This window comes from Candoia aspera, chromosome 4 (genome assembly GCF_035149785.1).
Source record: "Candoia aspera isolate rCanAsp1 chromosome 4, rCanAsp1.hap2, whole genome shotgun sequence".
NCBI classification, from domain to species: Eukaryota; Metazoa; Chordata; class Lepidosauria; order Squamata; family Boidae; genus Candoia; species Candoia aspera.
Window position 1 is genome coordinate 72,345,488 of NC_086156.1, and position 17,747 is coordinate 72,363,234.

The following is a 17,747-nucleotide window of genomic DNA, read 5'->3' on the forward strand; positions in this document are numbered from 1 at the left end:
ACTTTCTTACAAACAAGGCATACAGTTATAGAAATTAGGGATAGCTGCAAGCATGGCAGCTGTCCTTACATGTGCTCCCCTCATCTCCTGCAATAGTTCTTTCTTTCCTATGAATAAAGGGGTTCTAGAAGTAACTTTAATATTTCTCAATGCTTCTTAAGCAGCTGTCCTTGGCTGTTTCTCCATCAAGGGAGCAAACTGTGGAAGCAGGGCCTTAAGGCCAATGGGGCATCTATGGTAGCCCAGAGAATCTTCTTGAGAGAGCACAACAAAGGGTTCACACACGCAAGCAGGCAAAACACATGTGCATGCACAGACACACTTGCAAAGCAAGGCACGGGCCAGGCACGGCAAGGCAAAGCAAAGCTCAGCACAGGCAAAGCTCAGCACAGGCAAAGCACAGCACAGCACAGCACAGCACAAACTACTAGTAACTCTTGGTTTTCACAAGCCTGGGGTGCAAAACGTTCCAGCTGGAGGAAGAGATTACACAAATTGCAAAGGCTCCAAGGAGCATGCACACAGTGCCATGGGGCGCTTTAGAATGACCTCTTCCCCACCAATAGGCTTAGTCTAAATGTTCCTTCCTCAGGGAGTTGATGAAAACTTGGAAGGCCCTTTTTTCTCCATAGTCCCATTTCCTGGGAAAAGAAAGGGAGCTGCTCCATGCCCTTGCTCTTGTTTGCCAGGCAAAAACGGGCTGGGACTGCTCGCCCAGGGAGTGGGCTATGGGTCTTTCAGCTACCTTCAGCAGTTTTCTCAGAAAGTTAAAGATCTGGTCTCTGGTTAAAAAAACAAGTGTTCAGCAGCTGCATGCCTCCCCAACATGGAGAACTGACTGCAGGGTCCTAAAGACCATCTACTATTCCTTTTGAAAGGGAGGAGCATCTTTCTACCAAATTACCAGATTGGATGTGGGTAAGAACAAACTTAAGAACAAAATTCAAGTTTCCTTGTGCTGGCCAGGTACAGGTTTCTTTCTTTTCAATAAAGGTGCCATTAGAGAATGGCGATATCAAGGAGGAGAAATGGGGGGTGGGGTTCTTACATCCTTCTGACAGTCTTATACAGCTAATTTTGTTATTTTGCCATTAAGTGAATATTGTTTTATCCCCCAGTCTTTTAAAGATCTGCTATGCTTTCATTTTGCACTGCAAATGTTGTGGATTCTTAGTCATACTGTGAGACTGTCTTATTTCACTCCCTGCTACTTTTTTATATTACAGTTTATAGTTTTATAAGACACAGATCTGACACTGTATTCTGTATCTGAGAACCTGAAAACAATATTATTGAACACTTTGTAAAGATGCGATAAATAAATGAATACTTACATACATACAGGGTAATCTTGGTAATCATTATACAAACATCATGTGAATGCATGTAATATGCTTTGTACAACATCCTTCTGGCACCAGGAAACCTATAGATCTCATCAGTGGTAGCCACCGTGGCCAGGAGTAATAAGAATCTTAGCCCAACATAATAGCAAGGCTCCAGATGGGAGAATGGCTGTTCTGAAATGTTTTTAAGTATTAGGATAAGGATAACAATAAAAGAGGTGCATGTCAGAGAATGTATTTAATAATATTCAGTATAAATAACAATAGAAATTTGTACAGTGCTCTAGATAATATACAGCTGTATTCACAAAAGTATGGTCAGTCTTCCTCTTCCTCCTCCTCCTCCTCCTCCTCTCCTGAACTTCTGTAGGTATAAAAGGAATAAAAGATTACATTACAATGTGCTTATTAAACTCGATTTTCTTTCAGTCTGCTCAACTTCTGTCAATTATCTATTATCATTATAGTAGATCCAGTATCCTTACTCTCAGATGTTTCTAAAGTAATATCCATATATTGAGATGCCATTATTTTTCTGACCAGGGCAAGAAATTAATACAGTATTTCATAGCTGTTGAATTTTTGCCATGCTGAGTAGCTACCATGCAGAAAAGAGCAGAAGAGAGCAACTACACATAGCAAGGATTGAAAGAGTCCTAAGACTGGCCTTCCACAGTTCATTCTGCTTCTTGATTACTCCTGCTTGGCTTTTCCAATTGCTCAAGTAGCTAAAGGTAGGAGGATAATGGATAATCACTATCCCTTTCTTCTGTTTTATGTAGGAATCAATGACACTGCCAGAAAGAGCTTGAAAACAATATTGAGGGATTATGAACGTCTAGGCAGGATGGCCAGAGTTTGGAGCACAAGTGGTTTTCATTCATATTTCCAACTGAAAGCCCAAAGAGTAGAATGGACGTGTTGCTGTTCACCTTCTGCTAAGAACCAGAGAATTGGCAATGTTCCCCATTTGCTTTCCCATCAGCACTACTGATGCCGATCTTGTAGAATACACTGCCTCATGAACTCAATTCCTGAATTAGCCCAGTTTCCCTGGTGGGCAGAACACATGGAGCCATAAACTAGCCAACCACATTTTGGCCTAGCAACTCATGTGAAGCCAGCCTAAATGTGGTTGCTAAGAGCCTGGAGAATATTAACCATTCTAGGAGCTGCCCAGAGAAGATTCTAGTACTGTCTGTGCAGGGTCAGAGTGGCCATTTCAGCCACACTCTGGCGGGCAGCCACTCTAAGAGGAGAGGATTCAGTCACTACCTAGAGCGTCCTGTCGCGGCAGCTGCTTCAGAGGCCTGGTAGCATCACCTTCTGAGTATGGTAGGGGTAGGGAAAGGAGGGAACTGAAACCCTAAGGTGAGCCATAAACAAGCTTCCAGAAGCCTTGTGTTGGGAACTCTGGCTTATCCCCTTCCAACTAGCCTAAGGAAAAAGCTGCTTTGCTCTGGCTTCTCTTTCTTGGCATGCTTGAATGAAATGTATGACTATTCCTATGTCCCACTAAACGAACATCTGTGCTAAATACACCACCAAAGTTATTTTAATAGGTAGGAGGAATAAAATGGGTGTGACTGAACAACATACTGTATATCAGAGTACTGTTCATCCCTAGTAAACCAGTATTTGGAAGGATTATTATGGCATCCAAATGCAAATTTACTTAGGAGTAAAACACACTGTAATCTCTGGGGCTTATCTGTGAATTGGTTATATAGATCAGGATGCATATTTTTATATCAAAATACGAGAATTGTTAACAGGCAGAAAACAATTACTATCTTGCCTGAGATATTTTAACTAGTCCTTTGAATTTCTGTTTGTTTTTCACTCCCTACCCTTTCTCAACAGTCCTGGAGTCTTTTTCTCTAGTTCAGTGTTTCTCGACCTTGGCAATTTTCAGATGTGTGGACTTCAACTCCCAGAATTCCCTAGCCAGCAAGGTTGCCAAGGATGAGAAACACTGCTCTAGTTTGCCAACTCAGCCTCATTCCTCACATTTATGTCTCTCCATATATTACACAAGGTACCTTGCAGCACTTTCTTTTCTGAGTAGTACAGCTAATCCTGTTGCAAGATGTTAGCTTCTTTGCCAGAAAGCAAATACTGAGACTTCTAAATCTGTATTTCCAGATACTGCTAAACCAAGCTAATATGAAAATATCATTTTAGCATACATTGGAAAATATGATCCCCAAAACTGGATATATTAAGGAAGTCTGGGATGTCATGTGTACATATGCAGAGTCTTATACTCCCTCCCTGAATTGCAATGTTGCTGGACTAGATTTTTCAGAAAGGAAATGTTTTCTCTGAAGAGATCTAGATCTGAAAAAGATAGGAAAACCAACCTAAAGATTAGCATGAAGCTAATTTTTCTCATCAACTACATATACCTTTGCTTTGTATGTCTTGTATTCCAGCACAAAAGCCACAAAAGAAAGTAATCTAGAAAAAAAAACTCAGTTCCCTCTTTATATTTTTATCCATTTGAGCTAGAGAGGAATGATATCTTTTTTTTTAGAAATTGAAGACAGATTAAAAGGTTTATTATTTTTAAAGATGTATATATGCTTCATTTTTTTTGGTCCATAGTCATGCAGGTTTTACAAGGAAATATAACCCACAACTTTGCAAAACCTCTTTGACCAGAAGAGAAATGTATGCATGTTATCTGGAAAGAAAAATCATTTCTACATCCCATAATTTACAGAAGCTTCCTGGTCATGTCTGAGGCACTACTTGAGTGGTACTAGCAGCCACATTGTGGAATTCCCTGCCAAGGCCTCTTCCTTACACTGTTTTAGGCTATAAAGGCAGTAAAGACTTCAGGGCATTGTTTTAATTTTAATGCCACTCTCAAACTGATGTGATTTTTAACACTTACGTTTTACTGTTTTTATGTTTTATTTTCGTTTTAATCCTATTTTAATTATATACTGCTCTAGCAGAGTGCTTTATTAATTTACCAAGCACTTTCAATTCCAGTAACAGCCATTTGTCCATAGGTTTCTGCAAGTTTTCTGGCTGTTCTTCAAAGAGTAAATATGGGATCCAATTTAAACACAAAAGCAAAACTGAAAAAGCCTCCAATCTCTTAGAATCAGGTAGATAAAAAAATTATAGTAAATTACATCCACAAGATGCAACAGAAACATATAATAAATGTACAGTGAAAATAGAATTTGCTCCTTTTTGTAACAGGTGTTTGATACTGTGGAACTGGAAAAGGCAGACACTGCCTTTAAATAGGAAATCTATTGAATTAAAACTGTCAGATTAAAGCATTAAAAAAAATCATCTTCAGCTGAGATTAATACAGATATTATGAAGTAAATATGGAACTTTCTCCAATCCACAACCCCTAGATGCACTAGATTATAGTTCCCATCATCCTAGTCCTTAACAGAGAGACAATACGAGCTATGGTCTAACTTCAGGAAAACAGAAATATTGTCTTAGTTCCTTAATCTCTGCCCTAAATGAAAAAAAAATCCATCTGATGTTGTCAAAAACGTTCCACTGCTCTTTCTGAAATAGCCAATCCTCTAGAACCAGGGTTGCTTTTCCTTCTTTCTAGTTCTTCTCCTTCCTTTTCTTAGAACTACTTCTTTCTGCTGTTGAACAATGAAATAAGCAAGTTATGAGATATTTCACAAATTAGGTATCCTGCAAATGTGGATCTGCAGATGCATTCCGAACCACTTCAAAAGATGTTAAAGAGATATAATCCTGACTTTGACACTGAAACTACTTACACTTTCTTTGAAGTGCCTTCAGTTCCCTCTTCTTCTGTTCCTGAAGTCCTGGTAAAAAATTAAAAGCAGAATTTAACTAGAGTTTTGCTCTGGTAGCAATTGAATATTTTATCATTACCTGGACAGCTTGGCCTAGTCATTTCCTCTTGTATGGCTTCTCCAGATGTTGGATCTATCATTTCAGTCCTTCCCTTCCAAATATTATTGCCTTTACACTTGCTTTTCTTTGCCCCGCCACCCCAACTGCAGTCATGAGGAATATGAATGAGACACCAGCAAGGAGGTGCTCTTTGGTCCCACACTGTGGTCTCAACTTTTGGGATTGGAGGAGGGTCAACTTCATATTTAAGCATTCTTATCCAAGACACTATCAAGTTGGAACATGCTATGCAAGTAAATGAATTTGTGGCAGAAAGGTCAATCCTCATTTGAGCCCAGCATCAAAAGCATTCTGCAAAGCAGTTCTCCATCCCTATTCTGCCAGCAAGCAAATAGGCTGCGTAGGCTCATTCACTAAATGCAGTTACACCTAGAGAGGGTGAGAGGCTTTCATGTAATCTTCTTCCATGGGTGCCAAAATAAATTAGGCCTCCTTGGGGGGAGAGGTACTGTCTGCTGCTCATTTTTGGACAGCAAATGGTCTTGGGTGGTTCCTTGCACTCAGCTAGAAACTCTCATTTGGATTCTGGAGATCTGGAAAGGATGTTGCTCTTTGCCTTGTAGTTTCAACCAGGTTAGGGAGTGCTAGAATTTGGAGGCATCCTCAGACTGACTTTCTGCCTTCCCTGACCTGGATCTTTAATTTCAGAATGTTCTTAACAACTGAAATATGTTCAGGTAGTGGAAATGGACTGTTTATTTTTTCCAGCGGATTGCATGCCATTATGGTATGCAATCAGAGTACAGAGGGAGTGGGTAGAGACTCATACAAAACATGCCAACTCTGTCTTTTCCAACTTTTTTCTTTTACCTATCTATAGAAATAGATTCCTTTTTTTTAAAACAGGAGAAATCAGTGTGTTACAATTCTGTGCAGTGTAGTCTATATTTAGCTTGTATATGCAAGGGAGTAGATTCTCAGGTATGTAGGAATATTAATTTTAATAACCATGAAACTGCAATAGTGACTGAATAAATTAGATGTTGCTTTAAACAAATGCATCACTTAGAAACATCTTGAATACAGCTAAGCTGAAGAGAATGCAAAGCAGCCGTTAATTAACTGAACTACTCACTCAGTCTTTGGAGAAGTTTCAGTAGTGGGAGTCTCTTTTTCAGATCTGACAAAGAACAGAAAGACATTTTAACAGAACAGCAGTTAAAAAGAAATCTGCTGCAGCTAAGCTTGTCTCCATCCCAGGATGGGAAGGCTGATGGCTCATCTGTTTTCAAAGCTCTTAAAACCCGAAGGAGGCTTTAGACCAGTGTTTCTCAACCTCAGCAACTTTAAGGTGTGTGGACTTCCAGAACTCCCCAGCCAGCATGTTAAAGGCTCTGAGATTGAGAAGCCCTGCTCTAGACAATCCAGGTTTTAGCTAAGCATGTATTCATTTGGCCCAGGAATCCTCTGCTTCATCAGATATTTCAAATAAATATTTGCAGTAAGGCTGTTCACTACATTATTCAATACACTGTTCGGTCTCTGTCATATATCAAATGAAGCAAGGGCAGATTTTTTTGGGGGTGCTTTTGAATCAGTCTTGACTCTTGGCAACTGCTTGGACAGGTCTAGCCTGGTGCTTCAACCACTATACCAAACTGGCTCTCTGGGGCAGATCTACACATGTGTTATTCCCTGTCATGTAAGAACAGCTTCATGAATACACAACAATCTGCTCCAATTCTGCCTGCTAATAATATTTTCATTCAAAAGTTTGTTTCCTCCCCCCAGCTGTTTTTGTAACTGATTTTCAAACAACTGCAGTTTCCATATCTACTTATTGTAGACATTGTAAGAGGACAGCCATGTTAGTCTACAGTGGCAAAAGTCAGAAGGACTCTGGTGGTAGCTCCTTTTCTGACTAATAACTTTTATTTAGCAATAGCAGTGCAACAAGCTTCCAGCAAGGATTCATGGCAAACTAGATGTCCCTGAAGGAGTGGGGATGGCATTGTGGCCAGATCATCAGCCGGATGGCAAATTCTGGCCGGCAAAGTCTCTCTGGAAAAAGGAGAGATTGTGAGATCACCCACTTGCACTCCAGACAGCTGCTCCTCATGAGGAGACTAAAGGAACTGACATTTTTGCCATCTGCTCGTGAGCTGAGCAGCTGGGAGTCAAGGGATTTCAATCAAGCTCACAGCCATAATGCAGCCTATATGATTCACACAAGCCTCGTTTCTTAAATACTTTCAGATGTAACTAATTTACAGCTGAGGAGAGATTTGCGAGAACAAGAAATGTTCCAAGGGATGTTTTGGTGCACTTTGTCAGGAAGAAGATCGGGGATCAAGTTTTTCAGCAGCATTTTAATACAAGACTGAGGATTGATAATACAGATGGAATTGTTCTTAAAGAAATTCCTATTAGAATTGTGCATAAAAGAAAAGTATTCTTTTTTGACTGAGAGTTTAAAGCAGAAAAAGACCCTATTTCAATGGGACAAATTGGAAGGTGTGATTTTTACTTTTAAAAGGCAGAGGTTTCGACTGAATTCTGTCCAGAAGGCAAAGGAATTTCTAGAAAAATTCAAAGAGGAATTGGAGGAGATTCAAATGGAGGTCTCAGATGAGACTACATAAAAACTCCAACAGGTACGACAGGAAACTGAAAGGGATGATACTGAACTAGGCGCTACAGGTATCGATTTCTCTAAATTTTTGGCTTGATTATGGATTACAAACACTTAATGTGGAATATAAATGGAGCAAATGCTCCTCAAAAGAGGAAAAAAATCATTTGGAAAAATTAAAACAAGATATAATTTGCTTACAAGAGACACATATTAGAAAAAAGGACACAAAATATTTGATTTATAAAAATTTGAGAGAAGAATTTATTTCAGCAGGAACAAAAAAAAAAGTTTTGTATATAAATCCCCAACTAAAACCAGAACTTGTATTGACTGATGAGCATGACAGATTTGTTGGGGTGGAAATTAATTTGCTTGGGACTAAGAGTTTGATACTGGGAATTTATGCCACAAATGAGGACAAAGTATTGTTTTTTAAATGACTTATGGAGAGATTAATAGGTTTCTCTTATGAATATTGGTGTTTGATGGGAGATTTGAATAGAATGATCTCCTCACAACTGGACAGAACTTCTGAGAAAAAAGTTAAAATCACTCAAGGCAAATTACCAAAAGTTTTCTTTGATTTGATGGACAGTTTAGGGCTGCTTGATATATGGAAACAGAAAAATGGCAATTCAAGAGAGTATACCTACTTTTCTGAAAGACATAGATCCTTTTCAAGAATAGACATGAATTGGATTTCAAAGATTTTATCTACTTTTTCTTAAGTAGAGATATTACAAAAGACTTTTTTGGATCATAATCCTGTGAGTTTGGTTTATAAAAGAAAATCTAATTCTTATAGATGAAGACTAAATGAAATGTTGCCACAGAAAGAAGCAATAGTGGATGATTGTAAAAAGAAATTAAAAGAATTTTTTGAAAATAACTTAGGTAGGTACTGATTTAAGAATGATTTGGAGGGCAAGTAAAGCTTTTATTAGATATTATTTTACACAACATAATAGTGAACTTGAAAAGAAGAGTCAAGAGAAAACAGTCAATATCATTATTGAATAATAACTACAAGTTGTTCACAATGATTCTAGCTGATAGACTGAAAATAATTTTGCAAGAATTTATTCATGAGGATCAATGTGGGTTTTTACCTAAAAGACAGTTAAAGGACTATGTTAGAAATGGGTTGGACATTCTGGAATATTTGGAGCAACACAATGAAAAACAAGCCGCATTGATTTTCTTAGATGCAGAGAAGGCCCTTGACAATTTAACTGGGCTTTCTTGTTCAAGGTTTTAGGAGATAAGAATTTTGGAGAGAACTTTATAGAATAGGTAAGATCAATTTACAGAAAGCACAAATAATTGTTAATGGAGATCTAACAAAACCCTGTGAGATACAAAAAGGAACAAGACAGGGATGCCCACTGTCCCTTCTCGTTTATTTTGGTTCTTGAAATATTGAATAGATATATAAGACAAGATGAGAGGATTGTGGGAGTAAAGATTGATTGCTGACTGGAAACCCCTTATGGACTTTTTGCATAAAACAGAAAAAATGAACTTATCATTTATGATTTTGATGATTAGACAGGATAGATTATAGAAAGAAGAGAGTTATGTTGTAACCACAGAGTAAAAGGTAAATTTATAATTGTACTTATAACTGCTATAAATAAGATTGGAAGCTACTTCTTTGTTTTCTATTTTTCTTTTACTTTTTTTCCTTTCCTGCACTTTTAGCTTCCTCTTTCATTTCTTTTTTCTTTTTCTTTTCTTTTCCTTACTTTATATTAGTTTGTATTAGTTTTTATTTTCCTTTTAAAAATCTTTAATAAAAATTATATATACAGTATATATATAAAGGTAGTAGCAGTGCAACACTTCTCCCACATGTCTAGTACACAGGACATGGGGTGAGTGGTTTTCATGAGGCTTGCTCTCATCAATCTGTGAACAGTGTTATAGGGATAACACCTGTACCTGCAACCCTTCAGGTTTAGCAGCAAACCTTACATAGGCATAATGAAACACAGCAAGTTCTTCAACACTGTACTTTGTCCAGGTCATTCAATGGATGGCAACAGAAATGGGTATTCAAAGTAGAGTTCCTGTTCTATTACCTGCTTTAAAGGTAACCAACAGCAGATGAGAGAATGCAATGGACCATCATATGGGGGAATGGAGTGCTGGGGTATTGGTGGAATCCTGAGATTATTTCCCTCAGCAGTGGTTAAGTGGCAAGTCTGGAGCTCATAGGAAAATTATACTGTTACATGTGGAGGTAAGACTCCAAGACATGATTGAACCTGCTAGAGTCCTTTCTTTATAGATATAAGCCAAAAAGTTCAAGCAATGCAATGACGAGAGGTGCCCATCTCTGCTAGCCAAAAGGGACAACTATAAATAATTTCAGCCAGAAAGCTGGTTTGAGAAGAATGATCTTTATTTTTAAATAGGATTTTAAAATATGTTAATATTTTAGTTTCTCATTTTCCATCTGTGTATTTTTATTGTGTCATTAGCTGTCTTTATTGTCTTACTTGGATAGAAAGGCAGGTTATAAATAAAAACAAAACAAACAAAAACATTTTTAGATAAACTGATTGCACACTATTTATTACGCAAACATTGGCATAGGGAAGGCAAACCTTCAGGTCTGACGTAATACTAAGGCATTTTTAGGGGATCAGTTTCTGTGATGTGGATGTGTCACTTCAGAAGGTTAAGCCCTTTGAGGGGGTTAACACCCCTAGTTCATTTACGCATAGTTTGGCAACTCTTCAGATGAAGAGCAGATAGGATAAACATTTCCACAAAGCACCAGTTTGCCTGCTATACTAGGTTGTCTTTTCGGTGACACATTTGGTATTTGGAAAATGTCACTGGGGTTAGTATAAGGCCTGGATCAAAGTCCTAAGTCCTTATGCCTAGAGATTATCTGTATCCACTTGTATAATCTAGTACAAAGCTACTGCTTTGGTTGGAGATCACAAGAGGATTCCACCAACCCACTGGAAATGAATAAGGATCTGGGAACAAGGAAGCAACTTTATGTTTCTACTCACTCTTAGTTGTGCACATATCAATCCTTTCTTAGTTACCTCTTGTTCTCTGGGCAATACATACTTAAGAGCACATCACATGCCTCATCAGTAGCTTCAGGAACATAAAGGTAGTATTTCTTTATCACATAACACAACAGTAACTCATGGAACCGTGCATCCGAAGGGACTCAACAAATTCATAGAAGCAACATCCTCCACCAGCACTAATGTGATACTTCTAGGTACAAAGATATTTTTGATGGTGCTGGTGGTGGTAATGAATGTGGAAACAGTCCCAAGGGAAGCCATAGAAAGAAGACTGGAATGGAAACAGGATAATTCAGGGAATATATTACTTATTGTGGTCCTAGACCTGATATAGGGAATATGAAAGAATTTAAGTTACAAATTCAGACTTAACAGTAATACTCCATGGGGTTCTACAACCTTTACAGAAAAAGTGGGTTTTGAGGAGTAGATTTTGAATGAAAGGAGGCAGTAGCTAAGGCATTATGCATGGTAATCTAGGCATCGGGGTCAGCATAGAAGAAAGGCTGGGATTCATTGACTGAAGCAGAAAACCTTTAAGCAGGTATTGGTGGTGATACTGAACAAACAGGGGCAGGAATTTGTCTACATACTGTATAAAAGCACAGAAATGAGGAAAGGGGCAAAGACCATGGAGGGATTTGAAGGTAAGAATGAGGAATTTGTGTTGGATCTGAGAGCAAACAGAAAACCAATTCAAGGATTTAATGGCGGGGTGCGGGGGACGGGACATCATGTGATTAGAGCAATAAGAGAAGTAAACAATTTTGACCATATAACATTGGATTTAAATGGGAGGACTGAGCTAACAGAAGATCCCAGAGAGAGGAGATTTGCAACAGTCAAAACAGCAATGTTCTAAAAAGGATTTATATGATTTAATGGCAGATTGAATAGAGCAGAGGGATGAACAGGTAAGAGTTAGAAGAGAAAACCAAAGAGGATTGCCCTTTGGTAAGAACTGTGTGTCTTTTCTCCTTCATGAAATCACCACATATGCTAGTAAACTGCAGAACGGAACTTGTTCAGTAAGCACGGAAGGCTGACTGCAGGTGGAAAAAAGGTGGAAAACTGGGAAAGGATGGGAAAGAAGCATTGGACGAAGAGTGTCTGTCCACGTGACCTGGATCTTTTCAAACTGCAGTGTTTTGCTGGTGATGGTGGTGGTGGCAGCTCTTATGTAGGTCAAAAAGAAAGACCCACATTATCTGGCATGCCGTACAGACATAGAGCTTAAAGCTGACTCTGTAGCAGAATCTATTTATTCTGAGAAAAAAATCTGTTATTTTCTTTTGTCTCATGTGAAGTACCTTTGCAGAATTTTCTCAGAATAGTCTCTACCTTTCTCTCTTTTTGTGGCAGACTGTAGATTGCCCTCTGGAATGTTGAGTAAATAGTTCAGGCCACATTATACTGGAAGGTTCTAAACTGTGGCCATGTTGCCAGTGTAATTGTTATTGCCCATCACTTGCAGCAGTAGCAACAGCAATAAAACAAACCCTTATGAGGGGAAAAAGCAGAAGAACATGGCTATAGTGCCCTCCAATCTGTTGGAGAATTTCTCCTCCTGGAGAAATTAAATGAAATATTGTTCCTCCCCAATTTCTTTGCCTATAGATAGGGCAGGGAATTTGGAGAGGCCACTCTTAGAATAGCAGCTAGGAGGTGGACCATTTTCTGTAAATATGATTCATACATGGAATGAATTAGAATCTCTGGGTGGATCTATCTGCAAGTTAAGAAATAATGTCCCACATGTATAACTCTACAGGTACTCACAGTTTCTTTGAACTGGCCTTTTTAACAGGCTCTGGAGCCGGAGCTGGAGCTGGGGCTGGGGCCGGGGCCGGGGCCAAGACTACGGATGGAGCTGAAGCTGGAGCTGAAGCTGGAGCTGGCAGCAGTGGCGGTGGGGACAGCTCTCTAGGAAAAGAAAACAGAAACAGAGGTTAACCCAAGTTTAAGATGGGTTAATAAATAAAGATCAAAGTTGTGGTCTTCTGTTTCCCTATGTGACCCCAGTATTTCACATTCTCTTCAAAGAGAGTGACAATTTTGTGGTTGCTCATGAGCATCCCAAGACGGCTTTGCTGCAAAACCAGGTGTGGTCTGCATGTTAGAGGAGGCACGTGTGCAGCCAGGGCCTTAACTTCATGGAATTTCAAGTCTTGCTTTTCCAAAATGCCTAAGCAAATTCTTCTTCCTTTTTTTCCAAGCCTTTGATTCTTATATACATTTCCTTTTATGTATTCTTATTCTGCTTCTGCTTGTTCATTCATAGTTCAGGGTGTGAATTCAAGGATAACAGGGTTAAAGTGTTGGACCAGGTAGAGGGAGGCCCAGGTTCACATCTCCACAAATATCATGGAGTCCTCTGGGGGATTTGGAGCCAGTCACTTCCTTGGGTGAACCTATTCACAGGATTATTGCTGTTGGGATAAAATGAGGGGCACTGTCATGAATGCCACCTGGAGCCCCCAGAAAAAATGGTAAGTCATACAGTGTATCCAACAAATAAATACATAGACATATTTCTCTAGCTTTGGTACCAGAGGTGGATTCTTTCTGAAAACACCAGTGGTTCACGTCTCTTCTATACCTTGAGAGACAGTTAACAGAGACAATCCTACAGAATAGGACATGATAGAGTAACACCCATTTTAGCCAATATACGATCAGTATTTGTCATTGAACAAAATAGGCTCTTTTTTGTTTTGATTTTGCTGCTGCTCCCAACATAAAGGAATATAGCTACAGGACTTCTAGAACCTGTGTAGTTTTTTTCTTCTGTTCTGGGTATACTTCTGAGGAATGAGAGTGAGATTTGGATCCGATGGAATAAAAACTTGCTTTGACTGGGCCGAAGTCTAGAGTCCCACTCCAAAAATGAGCAAGAGGGCTCCTGAATATATGAACCTCTTCTATAAATAGAATGCTGTAGCCCTCAGATATGTCTAAGTTTGTTTCATAAGGCACTTTAGGGATAAACTCGCTCTCTGAGTGAGATAGGCAGGGAATATTTATTTGATTTATATATATATATATCTTCAGCAAAGGATTGTTACCTTGTCATGGTGCTGGAGCTTGAGCACCTCAATGATGCCATGAGCTAAACCGTGAAGGGCCACCCAAGACGGGAAGGTCATGACAGAGAGGTCAGACTAAATGCGATCCCTGGGGAAGGTAATGGCAACCCACCCCAGTATTCTTGCCGTGAAAACTAAATGGATCAGTACAACCAGAGATATGTCGGTATACCATCGGAAGATGAGACCCCCAGGTCAGAAGATGGTCAAAATGCTACTGGGGAGGAACAGAGGATGAGTTCAACTAGCCCCAGACGTGATGACGCAGCTAGCTCAAAGCCGAAAGGACGGCTAGCGGCCGATGGTGCTGGTGGTGAACGGCGAATCCGATGTTCTAAGGATCAACACACCATTGGAACCTGGAATGTAAGATCTATGAGCCAGGGCAAATTGGATGTGGTTATTGGTGAGATGTCAAGATTAAAGATAGACATTTTGGGCGTCAGTGAACTGAAATGGACTGGAATGGGCCACTTCACATCAAATGACCACCAGATCTACTACTGTGGACAAGAGGACCACAGAAGAAATGGAGTAGCCTTCATAATTAATAGTAAAGTGGCTAAAGCAGTGCTTGGATACGATCCAAAAAATGATAAAATGATCTCAATTCGAATTCAGGGCAAGCCATCTAACATCACAGTGATCCAAATATACGCCCCAACCACAGATGCTGAAGAAGCTGAAGTGGATCAGTTCTATGAGGATCTGCAGCACCTACTGGACAACATGCCTAAAAGAGATGTTATTTTCATCACAGGAGACTGGAATGCTAAGGTGGGCAGTCAAATGACACCTGGAATTACAGGTAAGCATGGCCTGGGAGAACAAAACGAAGCAGGACATAGGCTGATAGAATTTTGCCAAGACAACTCACTCTGCATAACAAACACTCTCTTCCAACAACCTAAGAGATGGCTTTATACATGGACTTCACCAGATGGACAACACCGAAATCAGATTGACTACATCCTTTGCAGCCAAAGGTGGCGGACATCTATACAGTCGGTAAAAACAAGACCTGGAGCTGACTGTAGTTCAGATCACGAACTTCTTATTGCACAATTTAGGATCAGACTAAAGAGATTAGGGAAGACCTACAGATTAGCTAGATATGAGCTCACTAATATTCCTAAGGAATATGCAGTGGAGGTGAAGAATAGATTTAAGGGACTGGACTTAGCAGATAGGGTCCCAGAAGAACTATGGACAGAAGTTCGCAACATTGTTCAAGAGGCGGCAACAAAATACATCCCAAAGAAAGAGAAAACCAAGAAGGCAAAATGGCTGTCTGCTGAGACACCAGAAGTAGCCCAAGAAAGAAGGAAAGCAAAAGGCAACAGTGATAGGGGGAGATATGCCCAATTAAATGCAAAATTCCAGAGGTTAGCCAGAAGAGATAAGGAATTATTTTTAAACAAGCAATGCGCAGAATTGGAAGAAGACAACAGAATAGGAAGGACAAGAGACCTCTCCCAGGAAATTAGAAACATTGGAGGTAAATTCCAGGCAAAAATGGGTATGATCAAAAACAAAGATGGCAAGGACCTAACAGAAGAAGAAGAGATCAAGAAAAGGTGGCAAGAATATACAGAAGACCTGTATAGGAAGGACAACAATATCGGGGATAGCTTTGACAGTGTGGTCAGTGAGCTAGAGCCAGACATCCTGAAGAGTGAGGTTGAACGGGCCTTAAAAAGCATTGCTAATAACAAGGCAGCAGGAGACGGCATCCCAGCTGAACTGTTCAAAATCTTGCAAGATGATGCTGTCAAGGTAATGCATGCTATATGCCAGCAAATTTGGAAAACACAAGAATGGCCATCAGACTAGAAAAAATCAACTTATATCCCCATACCAAAAAAGGGAAACACTAAAGAATGTCCAAACTATCGAACAGTGGCACTCATTTCACATGCCAGTAAGGTAATGCTCAAGATCCTGCAAGGTAGACTTCAGCAATTCATGGAGCGAGAATTGCCAGATGTACAAGCTGGGTTTAGAAAAGGCAGAGGAACTAGAGACCAAATTGCCAATATCCGCTGGATAATGGAAAAAGCCAGGGAGTTTCAGAAAAACATCTATTTCTGTTTTATTGACTATTCTAAAGCCTTTGACTGTGAGGACCATAACAAATTGTGGCAAGTTCTTAGTGGTATGGGGATACCAACTCATCTTGTCTGCCTCCTGAAGAATCTGTATAATGACCGAGTAGCAACAGTAAGAACAGACCACGGAACAATGGACTGGTTTAAGATTGGGAAAAGAGTACGGCAGGGCTGTATACTCTCACCCTACCTATTCAACTTGTATGCAGAACACATCATGTGACATGCTGGGCTTGAGGAATCCAAGGCTGGAGTTAAAATCGCTGGAAGAAACATTAACAGTCTCAGATATGCAGATGATACCACTTTGATGGCTGAAAGTGAAGAGGAACTGAGGAGCCTTATGATGAAGGTGAAAGAAGAAAGTGCAAAAGCTGGCTTGCAGCTAAACCTCAAAAAACCCAAGATTATGGCAACCAGCTTGATTGATAACTGGCAAATAGAGGGAGAAAATGTAGAAGCAGTGAAAGACTTTGTATTTCTAGGTGCAAAGATTACTGCAGATGCTGACTGAAGTCAGGAAATCAGAAGACACTTAATCCTTGCGAGAAGAGCAATGACAAATCTCGATAAAATAGTTAAGAGCAGAGACATCACACTGACAACAAAGGTCTGCATAGTTAAAGCAATGGTGTTCCCCGTAGTAACATATGGCTGCGAGAGCTGGACCATAAGGAAGGCTGAGCGAAGGAAGATAGATGCTTTGGAACTGTGGTGTTGGAGGAAAATTCTGAGAGTGCCTTGGACTGCAAGAAGATCAAACCAGTCCATCCTCCAGGGAATAAAGTCAGACTGCTCACTTGAGGGAATGATATTAAAGGCAAAACTGAAATCCTTTGGCCACATAATGAGAAGACAGGACACCCTGGAGAAGATGCTGATGCTAGGGAGAGTGGGGGACAAAAGGAAGAGGGGCTGACCAAGGGCAAGGTGGATGGATGATATTCTAGAGGTGACGGACTTGTCCCTGGGGGAGCTGGGCGTTTTCACGACCGACAGGAAGCTCTGGCGTGGGCTGGTCCATGAAGTCACGAAGAGTCGGAAGTGACTACATACACACACACACACACCCTCATAATCCTGATTTTGAAACCACTTGTGATGCAGTCCTAGTGAGATGTTAAATATCTTGTCTAGGCCAATTTTGTCGAATTGGTTTCAGCTCTTGAGGCTTGTAGCTTTGCATCTGACTATATGCGGATGCTCTTAAAGCATCACTATCAATGGAAACGTGTCGCTGTGGTGGAAGTCCCATTTTCCAGTTCCAGCCATTTCATGGTCCAAATAATAAAGGAATGAATGGTTGGGGAGAAACGATCAGGGATGACCAGTTCAGAGCAACCTGATATATCTGGTAACCTCAAGATTGAATTACTCTGTCTGTGTGGTGGGGGAGGGTTACCCTTGAGAGTATTGTAAAATGCCATAATTAGCAGGCAACCTCCTGTGAAAACCAGACCTGAAAGAATTGCACTGACCCACAATATGATATTGAGCTGCATTTTAGGTACTTGTTATAATATACCAAGCCCTAAACAGCTGAAGACCTGGATGTCTGGTGGAGTGCTTCCCATTACCAGGAATTTATTGGTGACAAGACATCATTCTCAATACTAGGCTTCCAGGTCTGCAATTTTTTTCACCATTTC

General features: G+C 40.0%; 1 long non-coding RNA gene across 1 annotated transcript; it reads right to left on the minus strand.

The window, feature by feature from the left end:
* Window positions 1-1,565: 1,565 nt before the first annotated feature.
* Window positions 1,566-12,757, minus strand: LOC134496244 (uncharacterized). The gene is made up of 4 exons (XR_010067887.1): window positions 12,684-12,757; window positions 6,352-6,396; window positions 5,117-5,164; window positions 1,566-1,710 (listed from the first exon to the last, which is right to left on the minus strand). It is a non-coding gene; the product is annotated as an uncharacterized LOC134496244 (long non-coding RNA).
* Between the last annotated feature and the right edge of the window lie 4,990 nt (window positions 12,758-17,747).